Source organism: Xenopus laevis, chromosome 4S (assembly GCF_017654675.1).
Source record: "Xenopus laevis strain J_2021 chromosome 4S, Xenopus_laevis_v10.1, whole genome shotgun sequence".
NCBI classification, from domain to species: domain Eukaryota; kingdom Metazoa; phylum Chordata; class Amphibia; order Anura; family Pipidae; genus Xenopus; species Xenopus laevis.
The window spans coordinates 27850420-27874225 of record NC_054378.1 but is presented as its reverse complement, the minus strand read 5'-3'; positions in this window follow the sequence as shown (position 1 = coordinate 27874225).

Below are 23806 nucleotides of genomic sequence, written 5' to 3'. Positions count from 1 at the left end.
GTCAGTCACTTTCCTGAACCAATAAGAACAAGGCTTATTGCCATATAACAAACAAGAAGAGAAGTTGCCAGCTCTGATCCACATGGCTGCATCTTCCCTAAAGGCATAGTATCTGGCCTGCTATAGAGGGCCCCCTCTAATGTCCCCTGCGCTGCATAATAATAAACATGAACAAACTTTTCCTAAAAGCGCTGCTGTTAAACACTACAGGTTCATAATTGGACGTTTTTACAAATGGCTGAGAAATATAATGCTGCGCTTATAATGATTGTAGAGAAAGAAAAGTATGCAAAACATAAATATGATAATGTTAGGTGATATAGCTATTCTTATTGTAGTAACCTGCTTGTGTGGCCATTTTGGTTAAGGGCATTCCTGCTGTTTTGCTATTGTCTTATGATTCACTCCTGTTCCTGTATCCCTTTTCCTGCCTAAGCTGAGAGCAATGGAAAGTGCCCATCAATAACAAAGCAAAATACAAATGAGCCAAGGTCACAGTGTAGTGTGACACCCAGATCAAATGAACAATATACACTCAATATTGTTCAATATTAAAAAAAGTGTGTACTGACTATACTTTCTAAATGAAACAATGTTGCAAAGAACAAACAGTCTGATAGATACTACTTTTAATAACAATTCCATTTTAAAATAAAAGTTTATTCTTGGCTACAGGAAGCACTTGATTTAATTTATTCTTCCCAAAAGACGTGATACCAAATGTTAAGTCAATACCTTTGTCAGTGTAATTTTTTTTTAGATCTAACAAATGATGTTGACTGAAACAACACTGTTTCTCAACAATGAAACACAAAGGGGCAGATTTATTAAAGGTCAAGGTGAATTTTTGAATGAAAAAAATTCGAATTTCGAACTATTTTTTGTGTACTTTGACTAGGGTAGTCCAAATTTGTTTTTATTAAATTTGGGGAATAGAAACCTTTCTTTCATAATTATGACTGCACTAAACCAAATAAAGCGAAATTGTTGCTATGGATTACCTTACTGGTGCAAACCGGCGACAGGGCGATGATCCATTGTGCGGCGTTCGATTTCTCCTCCCTGGCTAGCAGGGAGGAGAAATCAAGCACCGCACAATGGATCGTTGCCGTTTCTGAAGAGGAGCGCAAGCAGAGAATCGGTAAGTAATTTCTTAAGAAAAGCTTTGCGAATTAAAAGTGAAAACTGTCTTGGTGTTATTTTTTTTATTAAAAAGGAAACACATTTTTTTAAAAAAGATTTTTATGTTACTGGTCCTTTAACTTTTGCTTAACGATAATGCAGATGTAATATATTCACCAGCGAATGTTTTTTCATTGCGAGCAGTGCTAAACATTTGCAAAAACACCATTTTAAGTAACACTTGTGATTTTAATTACATTCCCACCCCCAAAGGGAGGTACTAAAAAAGGCCATCACAGCTTAGTAAAGCGCATATTTGTATTGTTTTATTCCTAAAAGGAGAAATTTAAACTTGTCAGCTAGAAAATTAGTGTCAAGGGAAGAGAAGCCCAATTATTATGGCCAGCAGAACCTAGTAACTCACCCAATTATATCCCCCGGTTTACTGCTCCACAGACGTGTATTTGCTTCTTGCATCACATACTCTACCACTGTTAAGACCCATGATTACTATGCCAGTCTAAAGGTGGCCATAGAAGTAACAATTAGAAGCTTTCCTGGAAAAAGATCTTTCTAAGAAATGCCGTTTGTTTCAACACACACGTGTTAAAACAAATTTGTTGTCAGATATACAGGTAGAAACAATAGAATTCTACTTGTTTCTGATAATTCAGCACTAACAGTGACCGATGTTCAGGTGCCTTTATGTAAGGAATGACGGCAGCAAATGTTGTGTACAATGGTTTTAGTGCATTTCTCTCTGAAAATCTGAATAATTGGATGGTTCCAGATGCTGTTCAGAAGAACAGCATACTTTGATTAAAAAGTTGGCAGAAGGGGAGCGTGGCCAACCTAGGATCGGGAAGGACGTACGCTGAGGAGCTCCTCCACTACCACGGAAATAATCGTGATTTTGAGTGCGATATCTGTACAAAAAAACCTCATCCATTCAGTTTTTAATGCAGAAGTCTTTAGCTGGAGTGAGTCGATTACTAAAATCTACAGCGGAAGCGGACCCGATCCGAAGAACAGACATAGAGGCCTAGGGCCAAGCGGCGCCTTTACCTGTTGGTCTCTGCCACGTGGGCGCTATACGGCTCGGTGTTGCTGGACTCCCTGCTCGGCCTGCATTATCAGTGGTAAGCTGTATTTACACCTTCGCACTTCCATAGTGCGGATAACCCCTAGCAGTGCTCAGTCCAGGCGTTCGGCGGATTGCGGAGCCGTTCCACGCAGGAACGCAGAATATACTGTGTACTTCGCAGCCATTAAATCTCAGCCAGACGACATATCGCATACTGTCTCCACATTGGAGCAGGCGCTACTTTTAAGCCATCTGTGCTCCTTATTGTCTACATGATATCCCTGTAGTCGCACTATCCACACGGAGTGGCTGCTTTGGAGCTTGAGACGCCACGAGGCAGAGCGCCATAGCATCACCTCCCGCCATTTCCTACCACTCTGGCGACTCATCCCCACTTGAACTGTCTACAGCGCAATCTATGATACAGGGACTGTACAACTCATATTAAGATTTCACTTATAATTTCTCAAGCTTTAAGGCCACAAGGCGAAGTAATTGGGTGGTACAGTTATTCCACTGCGCTGTCTGCAATAGCCTTGTACCCACAGCACATTACAAGTATAGGGTCTACGCCAGAAGTCTGCGGGGCCTATTCTTCTACAGTCAGGTCAAATTACCTGGAATTCCTGGCCGCACAGAACAGTTACAGCAATATTGTACAGAGCTGTAGATTCTTCATATGAAGACCACACAATGTATGTTGGTTCAATAATGCGATAGCTTGACTCCTACTCCACCCGGGATAATAGAAGTGCATCCATCTTTAACGAGGGCACGTCTAGAGATTATTGCAGCTATCCCCACACCTGGAATATCGATAGGTTGTCTTGGCATAATAGGATGGCTCCCAAAGCTAGAAAAAGTACTGGCTCTGACTTAAGAAATATATTTACTAAACATACCAAAGAGAAATCACACGATAACCCAATACTGGAAGAAGAGGAGGACTTAGGAGAATCAAGTCAGGTCTCCAAGCAAGATCTACTACATCTCTTTCATAACATCGAAAAGGCAATTAAAGCTGAACATGCGAACACAACCAAATAATTGTCTACTGAAATTTCAAGTCTGGGTAACAGACTTCAGGAAGTGGAGCATCAAATGAGCGAGCTTACTGAATACTCTCATCAAGTGGATAATGATATTTTGTATCTCTTTAATAAAGTGGAGAATCTCGAATCCCAACAAGAGGATATTGAAAAAGACTTAAAGGTCTTCCGGAAACAGTCACGGACCTCGAACCACTGCTGACAGAGGTATTTCAAAATTTACTCCCAGAATGCTCGGTGGAATATTTGGAAATGGATAGAGCGCACAGAGCTCTCAGACCTAAACCACAACCGGCTGAACCCCTAAGAGATGTGATCGTTCGTTTGCACAAATACCGGGTAAAAGCAGCCCTTATGGAAGCAGTGAAACCATCAGGAGAAATAGAGGTGGAAGATCACAAGATACAAATATACCCAGACCTAGCTCCATCTATTCTAGCGAAAAGGCGAGCCTTGAAGGGTCTTACATTGTATCTCCGCCAGCACAACATCCAATACAACTGGGGTTATCCTTTCAAGCTCATAGTGCATAATGAAGGTAGAACTCATACGCTCAGACATCCCCGAGAGCAGAAAGCATTTTGTCACAAGGCGCGGTTGGATTATACTCCTTCAGATGACCCACTTCCTCAACGCCGAAGACCACCTCCGCATAAGCAATGGGAGACAGCCTGACGAGTTAGAGAATCCTACTGGATGACTTTAACATATTCTTTTGTGTCCTGGGAGAAGAGCTGACAAGCTATCTTATCCTTTACACCCCCTCCACAGGACATTTTGCAACTTCGGGTCACGTAGTTGACCTTAGAGGACGGTTTCCCAAGGACCACGAGATGGGAAACAGTCATTGCCTACATGTCACTCTGACACTCTCTTTTTGGTGTCTATTTTTTTCTTTTTTCATTCACGAATTTTCACAGGCAATGTATAGTTTACTTTGTTATCATAGTCTTAAATTTTTCAAGTTGAATTTATTCCCCCGCTCCCCTAACCTTTCCTACCCCCTCCCAAGGTGGTTGAGTAGTCTATACAGAAAACTGTTGTTGTTGAACATGTATATCTTCTGTGAGCACCGGGTCTCCTATCAGCTATGGCACCTTAGACATCACAATGCATAACTCACCGGAATATAAATTGACCATTCTCTCTCACAATGCTAAAGGTTTAAACTCACCAGTTAAAAGACGGATAGCTTGTAAGGAGTATCTAGCACTTCATGCAGCTATCATAGTTATACAGGAAACACACTTTAAAAAAGGTAGGGAACCTAAATACTGGCACCCACAGTTGTCAAGATGTTATTATTCCTCAGCAACGAATAAATCGAGAGGGGTGGCAATCTTGATTCATGACTCTTGTCCAATAGTTATCCATGCAACGCACTCCGATCAGGAAGGAAGAATTCTTCTATTACAGGCACAATTAAATGACAAACCACTAACTGTTGTGGGAATTTATGCACCTAACACCAATCAATCTCAATTCTTCTCTTACCTGAATACCTATGTAATGTATAAAAAAAATTGGAGACTTGGTGGTCACAGGAGATTTCAATACTATCCTAGATGTTAAATTGGATTCGTCGAGCCAAAGAAAAGATGGTGGCACGGGCAGGGTGAACAAAGCACTAGTACAATTTATAAGGGATCAGTACTTATTTGATGCTTGGAGAACCCTAAACCCCACTCAACGAGACTTCACCTTTTATTCTTCGCCACACAAATCCTACAGCAGAATAGATTTCTTTTTAATAACAGGTACATATCTCCCCTATCTTCTTAATACCAATATAGAACCTAGAACATGGTCGGATCACTCTCCTATAATAGGCACATTGCTTATCCCTCAGCTGCCCGCCTCAAGAGGAGAATGGCGACTCAATGAATCTCTGTTGGCAGATGATGCATTCTGTAAACATTTGTATAAACAAATAGAGTACTACTTTAAGGAGAACAATCGGGACACAGCTAATCAAGCAGTTATTTGGGACGCTCACAAGGCAGTGATCAGAGGTCATCTAATTAAACAAGGCGCTCACTTAAAAAAACTCAGAATGCAGCAGATAACAATGCTCACAGATAGGCTACGGGATTTAGAATATAGACATAAACAGGATTTAAACCTAACCACTTTAACTGAATTGGAAAAATGTAGAGGGGAACTGAGTTTACCACTAGTTCATAAGGCTGAACAATCATTGAAAAGAACACAAAGGAAATTTTATGACAAAGGTAACAAACCTGACACGATGTTAACTAGAGCTCTTAACGATAAAAAAAGATTAGGACTAATAAGAGCAATTAAATCGGATGGAGGAGAAATAGTCAATAACACTATATCTATAGTAAATATGTTCTCACAATTTTATGCCTAACTGTATAATGAGACGACCACAGCCCCTACATTAGATGATTCTGATATACAACGATATCTAAGAGACACTGACCTACCATTTCTTCAAGAGGAGCAAAGGGGGGATTTAGAAACAGTAATCACTGAGACAGAAGTGGCATTAGCCATATCCCAACATAAACCCTCCAAAGCCCCTGGCCCAGATGGCCTTTCACTATTATATTATAGGAAATTTCAATCAATACTTGTACCTCCACTTACCAAACTATTTAATCTACTTATTACTTCAGAAGTGGAAATAACAAAAGATATGTCTAGAGCCAACATATTCGTGATTCCAAAACCGAACCGAGACCCCAACTTGTGTCAAAACTATAGACATATATCTTTAATCAATATAGATCTCAAAATATATGCAAAAATCTTAGCTAACAGACTTAATCGATATCTTCATACTATCATCCACCCTGATCAAACGGGTTTTATACACGGTAGAGAGGCTACTGACAACATCAGGCGGATTTTACAAATAGTCCATGAGGTCGAGAAGAACAAAATTCAATCCATGCTTTTAACGCTAGATGCGGAAAAAGCATTCGACCGCATAGACTGGAGATATATGCGAAACACCTTACTACAAATGGGCTGTGGCTCCGCATTTACTTCTGCAGTGATGAAGCTATACCATTCACCGTCTGCTCGAGTGGCGATGGGAGGCTATTATTCATCCCCATTTCAGATCAGAAATGGGACTAGGCAGGGGTGCCCACTGTTGCCCCTAATATTTGCGATGTGTATAGAACCCCTTGCCCACAGAATCCGCCATAATCCAGATATATCAGGGATTACGATAGGTTCTTATACGTATAAAGTAGCGTTATTTGCTGATGACACAATATTTTCTATAACCAGACCTCAGACTGCATTACCATATATCTATATAGAGAACTTCAAGATTTTGCAAAGGTTTCAGGTTTCAAAATCAACAATACCAAATCGGAGGCACTTAACCTTTCACTTGACAAACCCACTCAGAAACTCCTGGAAATGAATTTCGAATTTTTGTGGGTAAAAAAGGGACTTAAATATCTAGGGGTGAAGATCCCTCCCACAACCAATCAAATTGCGGATATTAACTACACTCCACTAATAGCCTCTTTACGCAAAGATCTTCAAAGGTGGCATAGATTACCATTATCTTGGATGGGTAGGATCTACTCTATTATATTTGTTCAGGGCTCTGCCCGTGCCTCCTCCCAAAAAGGAGCTAGAGAAACTACAACAGCAGATGATAGATTTCACTTGGCGATATAAACGGCATAGAATTAATAGAAAAATATACTATCAATCCAATACAAGAGGAGGACTAGCCTTTCCTAATCTAGAAAATTATAGGAAAGCGGCTATATTAGCCCAAATCACTAAATGGCACTCAGACCCTGATGGTGGATTGCTAATGGTATTACCAGAGTTCAAGATATGTTTAATAATTCGAAGCCACTGACATGGGTTACGTTACGGTTGCATCGTCAAATATCACTAAAGGAACATTATAGATTTCAACAGCTCCTTCATTTTGTGTCTAGACTGATGGGACAAACCTACCCAGATATTTCCTCATTTGAGTATTTGTGCAACAATTCTCTACGCAAACTTAAAATCAGTATTTTGTATTCTGATCTAGCAAAAGCCATGTATCCACAGGAGAAAACAAAAACTATGCTCAAATGGGAGCAAAGATTAGGGGAACCCTAGAAGTGGAGGAATGGGAACATATCCACAGAACAATGGCAAAAGCATCAATAAATACATACATTAAAGAAAATGCATATAAGGTATATCATGACTGGTATTATTCTCCCAGGAAGTTACACAAATGGTTTCAATCTTCTGATTTGTGCCCTAGGGGATGTGGGGAGGCAGCAGATGAAATGCATATGTGGTGGTCATGTTCCCTGATACACAGATTGTGGGTGGAAGTATTTAAAACAATAAATGAAACTTTGGCAACGTCATTACCGCCTGACCCATGGTGTGTCCAACTATGCCTGACCACGAGAGGTTTGATAGCTAAGAGATGGAAGGGCCCCCCTCCAACGATGCAGGAAATCCGAAATAGACTTAGAAAAAAAAGTTGGCAGAAGAGGGGAGGCATTAAGAAGTGCAGAAAATAGGCTGTTAAAATGCTTTAAAATGGCAACAGAAAACTACAATTTGAATGGATAGAAGAATAGCCAAAATGGCAAAGATTCAGCCAACGATCAGCTCCAAGAAGAACAAAGAAGGTCTAAAGTTACCAGTGAGTACAGGTACAATTAGAAGACGCCTATGTGAAACCAAGCTATCACCAAGAAGGCCTAAAAATAAATGGCGCAACATTTTGTAAACTGATGAAAGCAAGATTCTTTTTGGGTTTAGGTGCCGGAGACATATATACAAAATATCTACTAATTTTGGTACCAAACACTATAAATATTTCTTGGCAAATACCGCTTAAATTGGCACTAAGATTCAGTGTGCAAAAAGACTATTGCTACTAAGTGCCCAGTAACACATATATTGGTGGCCAATTATTCTGTTCGCATTTGAACAGCTCATCCATAAGTGATGGTGAACCGGGTGCATATACCCCGCGTCCTGCTCCTAAGTTCACAGTGCCTTAAAAAGTATTAAGGGTAAATCATCCAAAGGAACTCACCAGATCCAACGGGTGGATCGGGTGCATCACCCCAAGCCCATAGCTGTAGGTGAATACCTATACGGATGGAAATGGAGTGCTCGTCTATTCTTGAAAATTTCGGGGCCGGAGGACAGTTTGTCAGATGACCCCCAATCACAGTACACTAAAGACAGTGAAGCATGATGGTGCAAGCATCATGATATGGGGATGTTAGTCATACTATGGTGTTGAGCATATTTATTGCAATCCAGGGATCATGGATAAGTTTTAATACATCAAAATATTTGAAGAGGTCACATTGCCTTATGCTGAAGAGGAAATGCCCTTGGAATGAGTGATTCAACAAGACAATGACCCCAAACACACCAGTAAACAAGCAACATCTTGTTTCCAGACCAACAAGATTGACGTTATCGAGTGGCCAGCCCAATCCCAGCCCAATTATGGAGTGGCCAGCCATGACTTTAAAAATGTTGTCTCTGAGGCAAAACCAATAAATGCAGAAACATTGTGGAATGTAACATGTGCCAGAAGTTGATCGACTCCATGCAACACATATGTGCAGCAGTTCTCAGAAATAGTGGTAATACAACAAATTTTTTCAGTTTATACAGTTTGTGTTTGTAAAGAAGAATGCAGACATTGCAATTTTTTTAACAGCCTAATATTCCCTTTTCTTCACTTTCTATAAAGGAATAAAACAAATTTAATACATTTTTCTTCATGTTTTGATTTGGAATAGAATGTGCAGTGTTCCCGATGCATTTGCATGTATGGAAATAACATCTATATTTGAGCTTTATTTAATTACTTATTTACTGCTATTATTCTGTATAAAACCATATATCAATTTCTGACTGTGGTACTCATTTACAATTTATTTAATTTAACTGCTACTCTATTTTGTTTTTATGGGATTATATTTTAAACTGGTATATATTTTGAAATTGGTACAATGCCTTTAAGAATAAGATTTACATGTTTTAGCTTTTGTACCCACATTATTTTGTAGTGAAAGTTCAACCTTGTGGTATATTGCTTTAACAACTGTTTGGTAGTATTTGCTATTGTTGAAATACACAAGCTGCTGTATAGCAATAGCGGCAATTAAATTAAATAAATAGCACAGATTGAATAGCAGATAACAGATACTGTAAGCTTTTTAGAACATCATTATATTCTATCTGCTATGTAACCTGAGATATTTCTCTTTGAATGGCTGTGCTCACGGCAATGGCTACACAGCAGCTCACGGCTACACAACAGCTTATTTATATATACTACTATAAATAACTATAATAGAGTTTCTGAAGCTAACACACGGTTTCACCAGTGCAGGGCAACATTACATTATATTTTAATTACTTTAAAACACACATTTTATGTTACTTTTCCCTTAATCTCCTCCAGCATGGATGCATTACCCTTAAGGGCCCTCTCTTATTCAGCTTAATTCCAACTTCCAAACAACTGCCTGGTTGTAATTATGGAGAAACTGTATTAAGGAAAATTGGTGGATGTGTCCATCTAAAACGACTTACCCAATGTTTATATACATCTGTGCTTAATTTCAGATACATTAAACACTCCTAGGATTGCCATCTTTTGGCCCGTTGAATTCAAGGAGGGGCAGGGCCGTGATGCTGTGGGGGCGGGTCATAACGTCAGGGGCGATTGGCCAATCACCACATCAATCACAGGAAATCCTGCCCTGTTTTTCGAAATTTGGCAGCCCTTCGAAAAACCGGGCTGTTCGGGTCAAAACCAGACTGGTGGCAACCCTAAACACTCTTCCAATAAACAAGCCATGCTAACAGTAATAGAGGATCTAAACCCCTAAAAAGGAATTGATTTTAACTTACTCCAATTTTGGCTCAACCCTAGGGTTAACTGAATCCAATAAGTATCTAGAAAATACATAGACAAAGGGGACACTATTCTAAGGTTTAATTTACCATAACACCTAGAGGTTTGAATAAGAGGCTGCAGTGTGCATGAATAGAAAGTAACAAAAAGAAAACAGCAATCTTTTGTTTTTGAAAAAGGTAGAGAATGGCAAATAAAAAAATTCAGCAAGAATTCTATTGAACGTCAATTTAATGTGACCTGTCCCTTTAGCTATGGGTATTTATTAATAGTAACCAGAGTTATTTCAACTGAAGTCAGTTATCTAAAGTTCTGCCAGCAACATTTTGACCTTCCATGTACTCACACACATCCCCCAGTGGCCCATTTCCTTCATTGGTTGCACAATATTGAGCATGCCTAGTTGTGCACTACTACGTGAGGCCCCTCTTAGTATAATTAGGAAGTCACACAAGGAAGAGGTAATATGTGAGGCACCATGTGACCCAAAGATGATGATTTGCGGTGAACTTTTAGATATGACAACTTAAACACACGAAAACCTTAAATAAATTTAAATAAAAATATGACTTTGGGGGCTTTCATTGTACTGCCAAGGCCAGTAATGTATAAAAAAAGTATATATTAAGTTTTTCTATTAGTTTTGTCTCTGTACAGACTGAAAAGAGAAGCAACGTCTATATACACCTAATACAATGGTCAATTTGTATTTGTATAACCTTAACCTTCATTTTTAAAAAAGAACTGCACAAGTTTGAAATACTAAAACGTTCACTCTTTACTTCAAAGTGCCCCTTTATCCTAAATCATAACTATGTTCATCTTTGTAAACATTGCACACATTTCCATGACTCTAATCTGGTCAGACAAAATTTGGACAAGGTTCACACCCGATTATTTTCAACGTGATTCAACAGTCAGACCAGGGTCTCAGAAATTTAGGTGTGATTTAAATCAAAATGAATCAGATTAGAGTTTGGACTGACTGGCTCAGAGATCCATAATTATAAAGCCTGCAAGAGCCACTAAGTTAGTGGCTCTAGTAGATTTTAATTAAAACATTTTATTAGAAGGGTATTTAAAAAAAAATCATATTACCTGCATGGATTGTGGGACAATCATTTAATTTCACTTTCTATTCTGAAATTGCTATTTGTCACCGCACTCATCAAATTCCCCTTCCTTCATGGTCTAAAATGTTGTAGCCTCTGATTGGCTGCACATGTGATTCTGTCACATTCACAAGATTATGGGATGAAGCTAAGATTATCTTAAAGGAATTGTACAGTGTAAAAATAAAAACTAGGTAAATAGATAAGCTGTGCAAAATAAAAAATGTTTCTAATATAGTTAGTTAGCCAAGAATATAGTCTATAAAGGCTGGAGTGACTGGATGTCGAACAGAACAGAACAAAACTTCCTGCTTTGCAGCGCTCTTGGTTTCCACTGATTGGTTACCAGGCAGTAACCAATCAGAGACTTGTCGGGGGCCACATGGATCATAACTGTTTGCTTTTGAATCTGAGCTGCATGCTGAGGATCAATTTCAAACTCACTGAACAGTTATGTCCCATGCAGCCCCCTTAAAGATGCTGACTTACTCAGAGTTGCAAAGCAGGAATTTGGGTTCCAGTTGCTCCAGCCTTTATAGATTACATTTTTGGCTAACAAACTATATTAGAAACATTTTTTATTTTGCACAACGCATCTATTTAGCCAGTTTTTATTTTTACACTGAACTGTCACTTTAATAACAGTGTGCACAAAATGGCTTCTATCTGCTTGCTGTAAATGAGAATTCCCAGACTGATTAAATGAAATAACATTTAAATAATGAATCTAGCATAAATAAAGTTTATTTTGCTCAACTAACATGATAGAACAGGATTTGGAATCATTTCTTACGATGACAGGTCCTCTTTAAAACTAAAATGCAATTATCATTGTTATTGCTACTATTGTACCTCTGTAACCATAAATAAGGTTACATGTCCAGATATTTGTGCTAAAGCCTAAAACGCCCACAATTCTTAGTGTGGCATCCAGGGAACAGAGGCAGCACCAGGAATTGGTCTAATTGCAATGCTTGAGTAAGTAACCCTTCTTAATTTGGTGGTTCAGTGAAGGATGGAAAAAATTAAGGGTTTACTTTTCCTTTAATTTTACACATTTTTTTGTTTTGCAATTTTAACTGTGAGTCTAAAGGTGGGTTGGAAACTGGTCCCCACAGCACTGGCAAACTCTTGAATTAATAGTAACGTTCCCCGCACTGCCTCAGCTGCATAGTCGAATGCATCAAATCCTCCACGGGTACACCGCTATCCCGATATACACTTAGCAATTTCCAAGAATGAGGAGAGCACTTAAAAGTAGCAAATTATGCTGTGATTATATTTATTCAAGGCTACTACACGACATGTTTCGGGTCCATGTTGACCCTTTATCACTTTATCATTCTTGGAAATTGCTAAGCACTGGCAAACTATTGTGTTTTTTTCAATCTGTAGTATCAGTATATTTGAATTTATATTTGAAGTTTAAATAAGCTCAACTGAATGTGCTTATGTCAAAAATTGTATTAAGTGTATTCGAACTTGAAAATGTGTTTATTTTTAACTTCATCTACTACATAAATGTGTATGCAATTCACTGAAGACTCACGTACGTTTTTATTCTAAGTGTAGGAGAGCTGGGTACACGGTCTCTCCTCTGTATTGATTGTATGGAGTAGAGTTTGAGGTAAGAACTGATAATAATCCTCTTACATATATTTTGACTACTGCTAAACTTGATGCCACAGGACACTGCTGGTTAGCAGCACTGTCAAACTACTCTTTCACCCTCAAGTACAAACCAGGGCCTAAGAATATTGGAGCAGATGCCCTCTCTAGGCGACCAGCCCTGGCCTGGAAGATGATGGGGAGTGGGAGGAGATACCTAGCCCAGGTACGAAGGTGTACTGTGCTACAGCTGCTTTAGTGGATGACAATGTGGCTTTTTGTTGAGAGTTGTGGATTCTGTTGGTGGAGAGCCGGAGTCTATACCACCTATGTCCTGTTATCCAGTTGACCTAGTGGGTGGAGACATCAGTCATAAGGACATGGTTCAAAGCCAGAAAACTGAGCCGGGTGATAGGGGCCCTGTGGAGAGCTGTTAATGCCAGAAATCCTGCTTTGCTGAAGAAGAGTGTAACCCTTTCGACACCCCTTTGTCTGTGTTACACTCCACGTGTGGCGCTTCCCTGATGACACGGGACAAACCTGAGCCACTCCGCAGTGGTATTGGGAGAGACTGGGTACCTGGTACTTACTAGCGCAGTGCCTCCACCTAGTGGGATCCGGGAATGCACCTACGGTTGGCCCCACTAGGAATACAGTAATAACACACACACACTATTGGTTAAACTCAATAACGGTTTATATAAAATAAATGGGCACCTAATACATGCAGCACGCCTAACCGGTGGCAATAGGGCCTCACTAACTAACTTGCTAGCGCAATCTGTCTAGCTAACTAAGAAAAAAGGTAAAGTCCTTTAATGTCCTTTAATACACAGTCTGTTTATCTTCAGCGCTCTTTAGGGTACTGTCCCTTTACAGGATACTCACAAATCCTCTTTAGAGCTCTCTCCTGGCGAATCCAGCACATTCAGGCATACAGTGCGATTACCAGCCCCTTTGGATGCTCAGATAGGAATCTGTTTGTTCCTCCAGTCAGTATTCCTTTCACACTCTCTGTCTTTCCAGGCACAGTATGTGGCTTCCCTGTGCCAGCCTGATCCAAATGAATACTTTTGGCAGCCTCTCAGCTCTCTGAGCCCACCAGCAGCTCTCTGGCTTCCTTCTCTGTCCACCATGCAGCTCTCTATGCCAGGCTTTCTTCTTTCTTCTTTTGCCAGTCTCTGTGACTTCCTTTTCCTGCCTGCCACTCCTTAGCTGCTGTGTCACTTCCTACTGCACTGAATAGCTGGTTGCTACGTAACAGCTTACAGCACACAGGCTCTCTGCCCTTACAGGGATAAGTGCAATGATTTTGCATGGATTCCCTACAAGAGTTTGCCAGGAGGGTATGAATTTTCCAAGCGTGACTGGGGGAAGTTCTGTGTGGAGCAAGGACTGTTATACCGGGTGATACCATATCATAATCACCCTGGGAGGCGGCAATTAGTTTTGCCCCATAAGTTCAGGAACATGGTGTTAAGGAGTCTGCATGATCCCCATGGACATCTATTACAGTTTTGCTAATGAAGGTGAATTGGCCTTTAAGCAGTGTGTAAAGCTGGCCATAGATGCAAAGATCCGATCGTACGAATCATCGTACGATCGGACTTTCCCATCTCCCGACCCGCCACTAACCATTCAGATCAAAGTCTTACCAGTCAGATTAGTTAAAGAAGAGATCAGCAATGTTCTGCCCCTGACAGCAATCGTACGATATCTATGTCCAACCAAAGCTAGTGACAGTCTCCCACTGAAAATCGTACGATCGGCAATACACGCAGAGATATTATCGGCAGCCGACAGAAATTTTCTAACCTGTCCGATCGACCAAACGACCGATCTCCGCCGGACGAAAAATGTCGGGACTCTCCACACACGTTCCGAAAATCGTACGAATCCTCGATTCGTACGATCAGATCTTTGCGTCTATGGCCAGCATAAGACAAGTCTGTAAATTTATTTGCCTTGTGTTGCATTGTATCAAAAGCAAGGGCCACCAGGGCAGAAAATAAAAAGGGACAACCACTGTTTTTAATAGCATAGCAATGCAAATAACTTAAAAACCTTAGACAATTTTAATGAATGTACATTGCAAAGTTGTTTAGAACTATGGTTTCTTTTATTAGGCAAAGCAATTATTTTTTGGGTTGGTGTCCTTAAAACCAGACAGAGAAATGGAGAGAGCAGCATGCCACATGGCAGCACAAGGAAAGAAGGAAACTTTGCTACTGGTATTCTGCTTGTGCAAGTGTAGGTAATGCTTTTAATCTATCCACTGATCTTACTGGCATATCTGCAGTTAATTCAGTTCTCATTGGCCATTTTCCAGTGATAAGATCACTGGCATGTGTGACATTAATGGAGTTCTTATTGGCCATTTTCTAGCTCATCACACATTTTTCATAGATTTTAATAGCTTGTCTTGTATTGATGGAGTGCTCACTGGCCAATTCTACAGTTATTATCTTGTACAGCTGGCGTTACTATGCCAATTATTAATATGCTGGCTGGGTTATGTTTTGGTAAAATTGTGAGGTATTTAGGGGTGTGGCCATAAAGTGGACATGGTTAAAGATTTCACTGGTGCCACAGGTCACCCATGCCCCCACAGAGGAAGCAGACTCAAACCACGACCACAGGGTCCGCTTCCTTCAGAGTTATGTCACTAAATGGGAGATTTAAATTAACATTATACTGGAACATTGCTAGTACATAGTTACATAGTTAAACCGGGTTGAAAAAAGACAAAGTCCATCAAGTTCAACCCCTCCAAATGAAAACCCAGCTTCCACACACACCCCTCCATACTTTCACATAAATTATATATACCCATACCTATACTAACTATAGAGTTTAGTATCACAATAGCCTTTGATATTATGTATGTAGCTGTAATAAAACAAACTTTATGGAACCTATTCTAACCTGTTCCAGCCATCTTGCCGGTGAGGATGCCAGCCACCGCCTATGTAATCTGGTGCTGAGTCTGGTGCCGAGTGCTACCGGGTTGCACGGTGCTCAGGTGGTTACTGATTTACCTAAAGCGTGTGACGTCATCACGCAGTGGCGCGAATTTCATATATTTAAAGGGCTCTCTGCCAGTTTCTAGTTGCCCAATGTAAAAGTTATTTTGGTTCTTGGGTGCATTCTAATATTGATTCTAGTCCTGATATTCTGTGTTTGACTCCTGCCTGTCCCTGACTCTGCCTTCTTGCTGCCTGGTTTGATCTCTGCCTGTTTCACCACTCTTCTGATCCCGATTGGTACGGCGTTGTTCTATCTGTGTATGACCTTGGTCTGTGACCCCAACCTTGCTCCTGCTATATGCCTTGGTACCTCATTGCCCGTGTGGTTTGACCCAGCCTGTTCCTTGACTTTGCTAACTGCTCCTCCGTCCTATCCATATACAATGGCTTTAATTTACGATGATCCCGATCATACCGCCTCTGCCGATGCAGCCATACATAATCTCAGGCAAGGCAAGCGGCCGGTCAAGGAGTATTGTACAGAGTTCCGCCTTTGGGCGGTAGAGATGGGCTGGAATGATTCTGTTCTAAAAAGCCAGTTTAGGGTGGGACTCTATGGGGCAAATTCACTAAGAATCGAAGTTGCGCCAGGCGCAACTTCGCCCCACTTCGCCAGGCGAATTTTCGCCAGCGCTCCGCAAATTCACTAAAATGCGAAGTTGCGCACAGGGGTAGCGTAAGTTTGCGAAGTTGCGCTAGCGTTGATTCGCTATATAAAGCGAAGTTGCGCTAGCGAAGGCTAATTTGCATACGGCGCGAAATTCAAATTTCAATGGAGGAACACGTATCTGCACTACAAATGCCTAGAAAACCTTCAAATCTGCAAATAAAATTTTATTTTGCCCTACACATGTGCCCACTGTCTAGGTAAGTTGCCATGAGTCAGGAAAAGTAGGGGGGAGGAAGGGGAGCCCCAAAAAAATTTTGATCTTTTTCAGCCTATCACCCATCATGTAGAAAACACACCAGCGTTTTTTGGGACTTAGAAAAAATTTTGACTTTTTTTGAAACAATCCCTATCTACTCTATTGCGCTTCGCCAGGTCTGAGGTGGCGAAGGAAGTCTAGCATAAAAGGTAGCGTTCGCTACACTGCGCAAGTTAGTGAATTTGCGTAGTTTCGTCGCTAGCGAAAATTCGCCTGGCGTAAGGTTGCGAAGTAACACTAGCGAAACTATGCCAGCGTTCGTTAGTGAATTTGCGCAGTAGCGAAAATGCCGAACGCTAGCGAAAAAACGCTAGCGTTCGGCGCTTCGCGCCTTAGTGAATTTGCCCCTATGCATCAAAGATAGCTTAGTTAATTTTCCCTTTCTGTCCTCCTTAGATTCGCTAATGCATTTAGCAATACAGATTGATAGAAGGCAAATGGGCAGCGCCAAGAAGATTCCCCTAGAGAAGTTCCCTCCAGTTCCTCCACAGTTTTGGCACTTAAGCCTGTAGTCGTAGACGGGTTAACGGCTTGTGCATTTATTGTGGGGATAAGGGACATCTCTGCAACAATCTTCTTTGCAGCTATTTGTCCAGGTACTTAAGTTGGGATAAGGGTTGCATCGAGTGTCCAGCTTTTCTGGATTCTGGGGTGGCTGGAAACTTCTTATATATCAATTTTGTATTCAGGCATGGTATTCCCACTAGGTCTTTAGTCCCACCAATCAGAATATTGCCAATTAATGGTAGACCTTTAGGGAACAGGGTTGGTATCTTTCCAGTCAGAAAGGCTCCTATCGGTTGGAAATCCCACTAAGGAAATTTGCTTCCTTGTCATTCACTGCCCCCATACCCCTGTGATTCTAGGCCTTTCATGGTTACGGGAAAACAACCCCCTGATTAATTGGGTCACAGGGGAATTGTTATATTGGGGTACTGGAGGTAGGCCTTCGTGTGCTGAAGGCAGCAACCACCCTTGAGGAGCTACCCTCTGTTTATTCATCTTTCAAAGATGTTTTTTCTCCGCACAGACCATATGACTGTGATATTGATTTAATGCCGGGCACCTCACCTCCTAAGGGTAGATCTTATCCTCTCTCGATTACAGAGTCTGAGGCCATGGATGATTATATCAGGGAAAACCATGGCTTACTTACAGGCTGCTGACTGTAAAAAGCAACTAAAAAATCAACTGAAAATTATAATTATTTGCTATTACCTCTTATTTTATAGTAAGGTTATATATTTAAATACTGTGGTTTCATTTTTTTTATAGTTTTTTTTCTTTCTTTGGTGCTAAATAGCAATGTTTGGTGTGCTATTGTGCTTACAGCAAGTTTGTCACAACCTGCTTTACTTTGCAGTTAGTTTTCCCTCAGTTTGAGGTGGGTGGGGTTTGATTATTGCACATGAACAGACTGTATACATAGAACCTCTGGGACTCCAGTAGAGCTTGCTCTGGTGTTTGCCCTGTAGGTGGAGTTACAACCACAGGAGTTTCAAACTAACGGAGGTTTAAATTAGATTTTTTTTTTTATTCCTGTTTCGATCTGTAACTGGGAAAATGAGCGCTAGCAAGATTGAAGGTCTGACCCAGTGCACAGTCTGCCATATGTATGCAGATTAGGAACAAGAGATCCAAACTGCTTACCTCTGTGGTGGTTGTAAGCAAATTGCTTGAGTGGCTTGAGTTAGAGCACTAGAGCAACAAATTGCAACACTGTGGTCGATTGACAATCTTGAAAGGAGTCTCTTGCTCACTGAGCAGGACTTAGCTGGGCCAGATAGTTTGGGGGAGGGGGGAAAGAACAGCAGCAGGATGTTGAGGTAGCTATTTGGGTGACAGTTAAAAAATCTAATTTGGACAAAAGGAAAATGGAAGGTTACTGGTTAAATTAAGGAATGTTGGCCTGAAGCATAGTATTTGTACCTGGATAGAGAACTGGCTAATAGATAGACTACAAAGAGTGTTGGTAAAAGGAAACATTTTCTAATTGGACCAGTGTTGTTAGTGGAGTACTGCAGGGCTCTGCACTAGGTCCTTTCATTTCAATGTGTTTATTAATGACCTGGAGGTGGGCATTTAAAGTATTGTTTCTATTTTTGCAGATGATACTAAATTGTGCAGAGCTATAGGTTCCATGCAGGATGCTGCCACTTTGCAGAGTGATTTAACTAAGTTGGAAAACTGGGCAGCAAACTGGAGGATGAGGTTCAATGTTGATTAATGCAAGGTTATGTACTTTGGCAAAAATAATATACTGTAAATTCAAGTTATACACTAAATGGCAGTGTGTTGGGAGTTTCCTTAACTAAGAAGGATCTAGGGGTTTTTGTAGATAACAAGTTGTCTAATTCTGGACAGTGTCATTCTGTGGCCACTAAAGCAAGTAAAGTTCTGCCTTGCATAAAAAAGGGCATTAACTCAAAGGATGAAAACATAATTATGCCTCTTTATAGGTCCCTGGTAAGGCCTCACCTGGAGTATGCAGTGCAGTTTGGACTCCAGTCCTTAAGAAGGATATAAATGAGATGGAAAGAGTGCAGAGACTTGCAACTAAATTGGTTAGAGGGATGGAAGACTTAAATTATGAGGGTAGACTGTCATGGTTGGGGTTGTTTTTTTCTGGAAAAGAGGCGATTGCAAGGGGACATGATTACACTTTACAAGTACATTAGAGGACATTATAGACAAATAGCAGGGGACCTTTTTACCCATGAAGAGGATCACCTCACCAGAGGCCACCCCTTCAGACTAGAAGAAAAGGACTTTCATTTGAAGCAATGTAGGTGGTTCTTCAGAGTGAGGTTGTGGAATGCACTGCCGGGTGATGTTGTGATGGCTGATTCTGTTAATGCTTTTAAGAGTGGCTTGGATGATTTCTTGGACAGACATAGTATCAAAGGCTATTGTGATACTAAACTCTATAGATAGTATAGATATGGGTATATATAATTTATGGTGGGGTATGTATATGGATATTTATTTAGAGGGGTTGAACTTGATGGACTTTGTCTTTTTTCAACCTGATTTAACTATGTAACTAACCTGGAGAGAGGATTTATCAGGCCATCCTCGTCTTCTGCAGGTGCCGGCTTCTATAAGGGAAGGGGATGAATGGAGAACAGCCTTCAATACCCGGGATGGGCATTATGAGTACTTAGTATTTCTCTTCGGTCTATGCAATGGCCCGGTGATCTTTTGAGTCGATATGTGGTGGTATACTTAAGATGACATCCTCATTTTCTCTTCTAATTTAATTTATCATCGTGCTCATGTGCTCTTAAAGTACCAGGAGCAGCATTTTTGCTGCCCCTGGTACCTAGTGGGGCGCTGCCACCTGAGGCGGCAGCCTCAACTCGCCTCATTGGCGAAGCACCCCTGATAGGCTGCGACACAACCAGTTATATGCTAAACTGGAAAAATTTGTTTTTGAAATCACCTGTGTGCATTTTCTTGGGTACATTATTTCTCATAGTGGCCTAGAAATGGAACTAATAAAGGTTCAGGCTATCCTAGACTTGGCACAACCCCTTTTATTTTGGGCTTTTCAGAGATTTATGGGGTTTGACAATTATTACTGCAATTTATAAAGAATTTTTCCACTTGTAATGTTTAAAATGTTAAGACTGCACCTAGGGTTGCCACCTGTCCAGGAAAAAACAACCCAAACATAGTGAAATTACATTTTACTCATCATTTAGAGAGCCAGCCACATATTTTATTTCTCAAAAACTTTATTTGAAAAATTGGCTGAATTTTGCACTCACGCTGATTGCTATGAAAACTTGTTAGCTTCTGAGATGGCAATTTTTTTTATATTTGAATTATATTTTTTAACCTTCCTGCACCACTTTTCCAAAAATTCAAGCATTAATGCCATCACCCTCTAAATACAAAGTATTGTGCACAATTGGCAGCAAACAATTTAACAGTATTATCAAAAAATTAAAATGTTTTAAAGTAATCAAAATATAATGGACTGTTACTTATCAGTTAAAACTGATATATTTGCTTTAAAAAGACTACTATAGTTTATATAAACAAGCTGCTGCTTAGCCATGGGCCCAATCTATTTAAACCAAAAAGGAGGAAAGGCACAGCCAGATAACAGATAAATTCCCATTCTATTCTACAGAAATGTTCTATTATCTACTATGTAACCTGTGTATTTTCTTCTTTTTTTAGAATGAATGGTTGCCCGCATGGCTACACAGCAGCTTGTTTATATAAACTTTAGTAGTGTTTCTAAAGCAAACACAACAGTTAGGCTGTGGGTCCACACTCTTTTACTAGTGGAGGTCAACAGTACATTATATTATATTTGCATTACTTTAAAACACTTTCATTTTGGTTTTACTTTAACTCTATGGTTTAATGGAGACTTGTACTTTGCAATTACACTAAATTCATCAGAACAGGCAAGATAGAGCTAGCCAGAAATGTTTGGTAGCGTTTTTAGGTTCAAATGCCTTTATGAATAGCGGGAAAATACACAATCCCCTTTGCTATTTAGAGTTGCACTTTAATTTGTAAATAAGTAGTAGTGGCCAGGTTGAAATAGAACTTAGGACCTCGGCTTTGCAAAGCAGCAGTGCCGCAATGCTGCATAACATCCCAAACATGGGAATTCTACTAATGTTATTTACATTGACTATTAATAAAACAGCAGTACCTAACCATACAGTTAAAGTAACGGCCCATTCAAGCTATATGCATATATTTAATATATTGATAAAGCAATGTTCATTGTACATGTAGGGATGTGTAAAATAGCCATCTCCAGTATTATTTAGCAGGCAGTTTCCCTAGTGTTATAAACACCTAACTGGGTCCTAAAATACAGTTGGGAGGGGTAACTGTTTCCTATTCCTGCTTTAAGCTATGCCCCTTGTTGTTTCTCACAGTGACCAGCAGATGGCATTGTGCTAGAGTATAAAAGGCACTGAAGCCATGCTTTCAATGTCCATCTTGTGCTGGCTCTAGCCTGTGTAGGAGGCAGAGCTCGTGTGGAACCTAGACAGGTCAGGTCTAGTAAGAATAGGCTACTCACCTTTATAGGTCACTCTAGGAGTGACAGACAATCAGATTATTTATCTGAGCAGTTTGAGGCTCCTACGAGGATTGTAGTGGGATTAAGGTCCCAGGGTACTAATTGCCCAGAAGTAGGGACTAAGTGTACAGACCTAGGGTAGATATATTCCCCTCAGGTTCCACTTAGGGAAAAGGCTGAAAGCTGGGTGTACCTCCTCAAAGCTGCATGTATTATTCCTATCTCACAGGAGAATCATACTGACCAAAGGTGTTTTGAGTACTGCCTATTCAATGTACTGTATGATCCTGCAAATTTTCTGATTTATGTACACTCCACTGAGGATTGTATATTGTGCTCAATAAATCTGTTCTATGGTTAAAGGACCAGTAACATCAAAAAAAATGTTAAAAAATTTCGTTACAATACAACGAAAAAAAACACCAAGACAAATTAAAATTTCAAATTTCAAAGCCTTTTTTAAGAAATAACTTACTGAAACTCCACTTCCTGTCCTCTTCAGAAACAGCGATATGGCGACCATCCATAGTGCAGTGCTGGATTTGTCCTCCCTGGCTAGCTCCCATAGTCTGACAGCAGGAAGACGGTGCTGGAATGCGGCCCGGCTGGATGAAGAGCTGAAGTGCCCTCACAAAATGGTCTCTCCCTCCCCGGCCCCTGGGTGCTTCACATGCAGTTGTCGGTGGCAGTGACCGGGAGCTGAAGTTTTTTTTTCTCTCTGAGCGCTCGCCGGTTTATTGAGGAGCCGTCGTGAGTTTCCGTGGAAGCGAGGGATGTAACTTTGGCGGCGTACAGTGAGGAGGATTCGCTGCTGGGGCTGTGTCTCTGCTTTGTGGCTGAGCGGGGGAGTCGGGAAGGAGCCAGAGCCGTTGGAATGTGTACAATGCCGCTCGACGGAGGATCATTTCTTTGCTGCTGCTGAGAGTGTGCGGCTGGTGTCGGGCCGTTGTCTATGTGAGGCGCAAACGTGAGCGCACACCGACAGCCGCACGCTTTTTTCACAGGCAGCAGCAGCAGCACTCGGCCATTGTCATGCACGGATCTGCATCCCGCCGCTGCTCGGAAGCCTCCTTAGTCCCGCTCTGGAGAGAAGCCGCTGGGATTCTACCGATTCCCCCTTTTGGTTCCACTCAAATCACCAGGACTCCCCTCCTCCTCCTCCGGTTTATCACCACTCCTCCTTTCACCTCCGTCTTCAGCTCCCGGCAGGGCCGGCCTTAGGCCAATTGGACCAATTGGGCCCAATTGGGCCCCGCACCTCTGGGGGGCCCCGCAACACAGGGCAGCACAGATAATATTTCCCTCAGCACATGATGCTGCCTGGCCTGCCCCCAACTTTGAGAGTCCAGCCCATCCCCAAATCCATAGGTCTAGCCTGCCCCCAACTCTCATAGGCCCAGCTTTCCTCCAACCTTGCTAGGCCCTGCCTGCCCCCAATCCAACCAAGCCTGCTCCCAAGCTGAATCGGCCCAGCCCCAAACTAATTGGCCCAGTCCACTCTCCTATTTCCTCCCTCTCTCTCTTACCCTGTGTGCCCCTATTATGTTACCTTGTCTGCCCCTTTCCTTTCTATTTTGTGCCTGTATGCCCTTATTTTCCTAAATACTTGGTGTGTCAGTAGCCAGCAACACTTTGTCTAGGGGCCCCGCCAACATGGTCCCAATTGGGCCCCACATGTGATAGGACCAGCCCTGGCTCCCGGTCACTGTCACCGACAACTGCCGCCTGGATGTGAAGCACCCAGGGGCCGGGGAGGTAGAGACTATTTTGTGAGGGCACTTCAGCTCTTCATCCAGCCGGGCCGCATTCCAGCACCGTCTTCCTGCTGTCAGACTATGGGAGCTAGCCAGGGAGGACAAATCCAGCACTGCACTATGGATGGTCGCCATATCGCCGTTTCTGAAGAAGACAGGAAGTGGAGTTTCAGT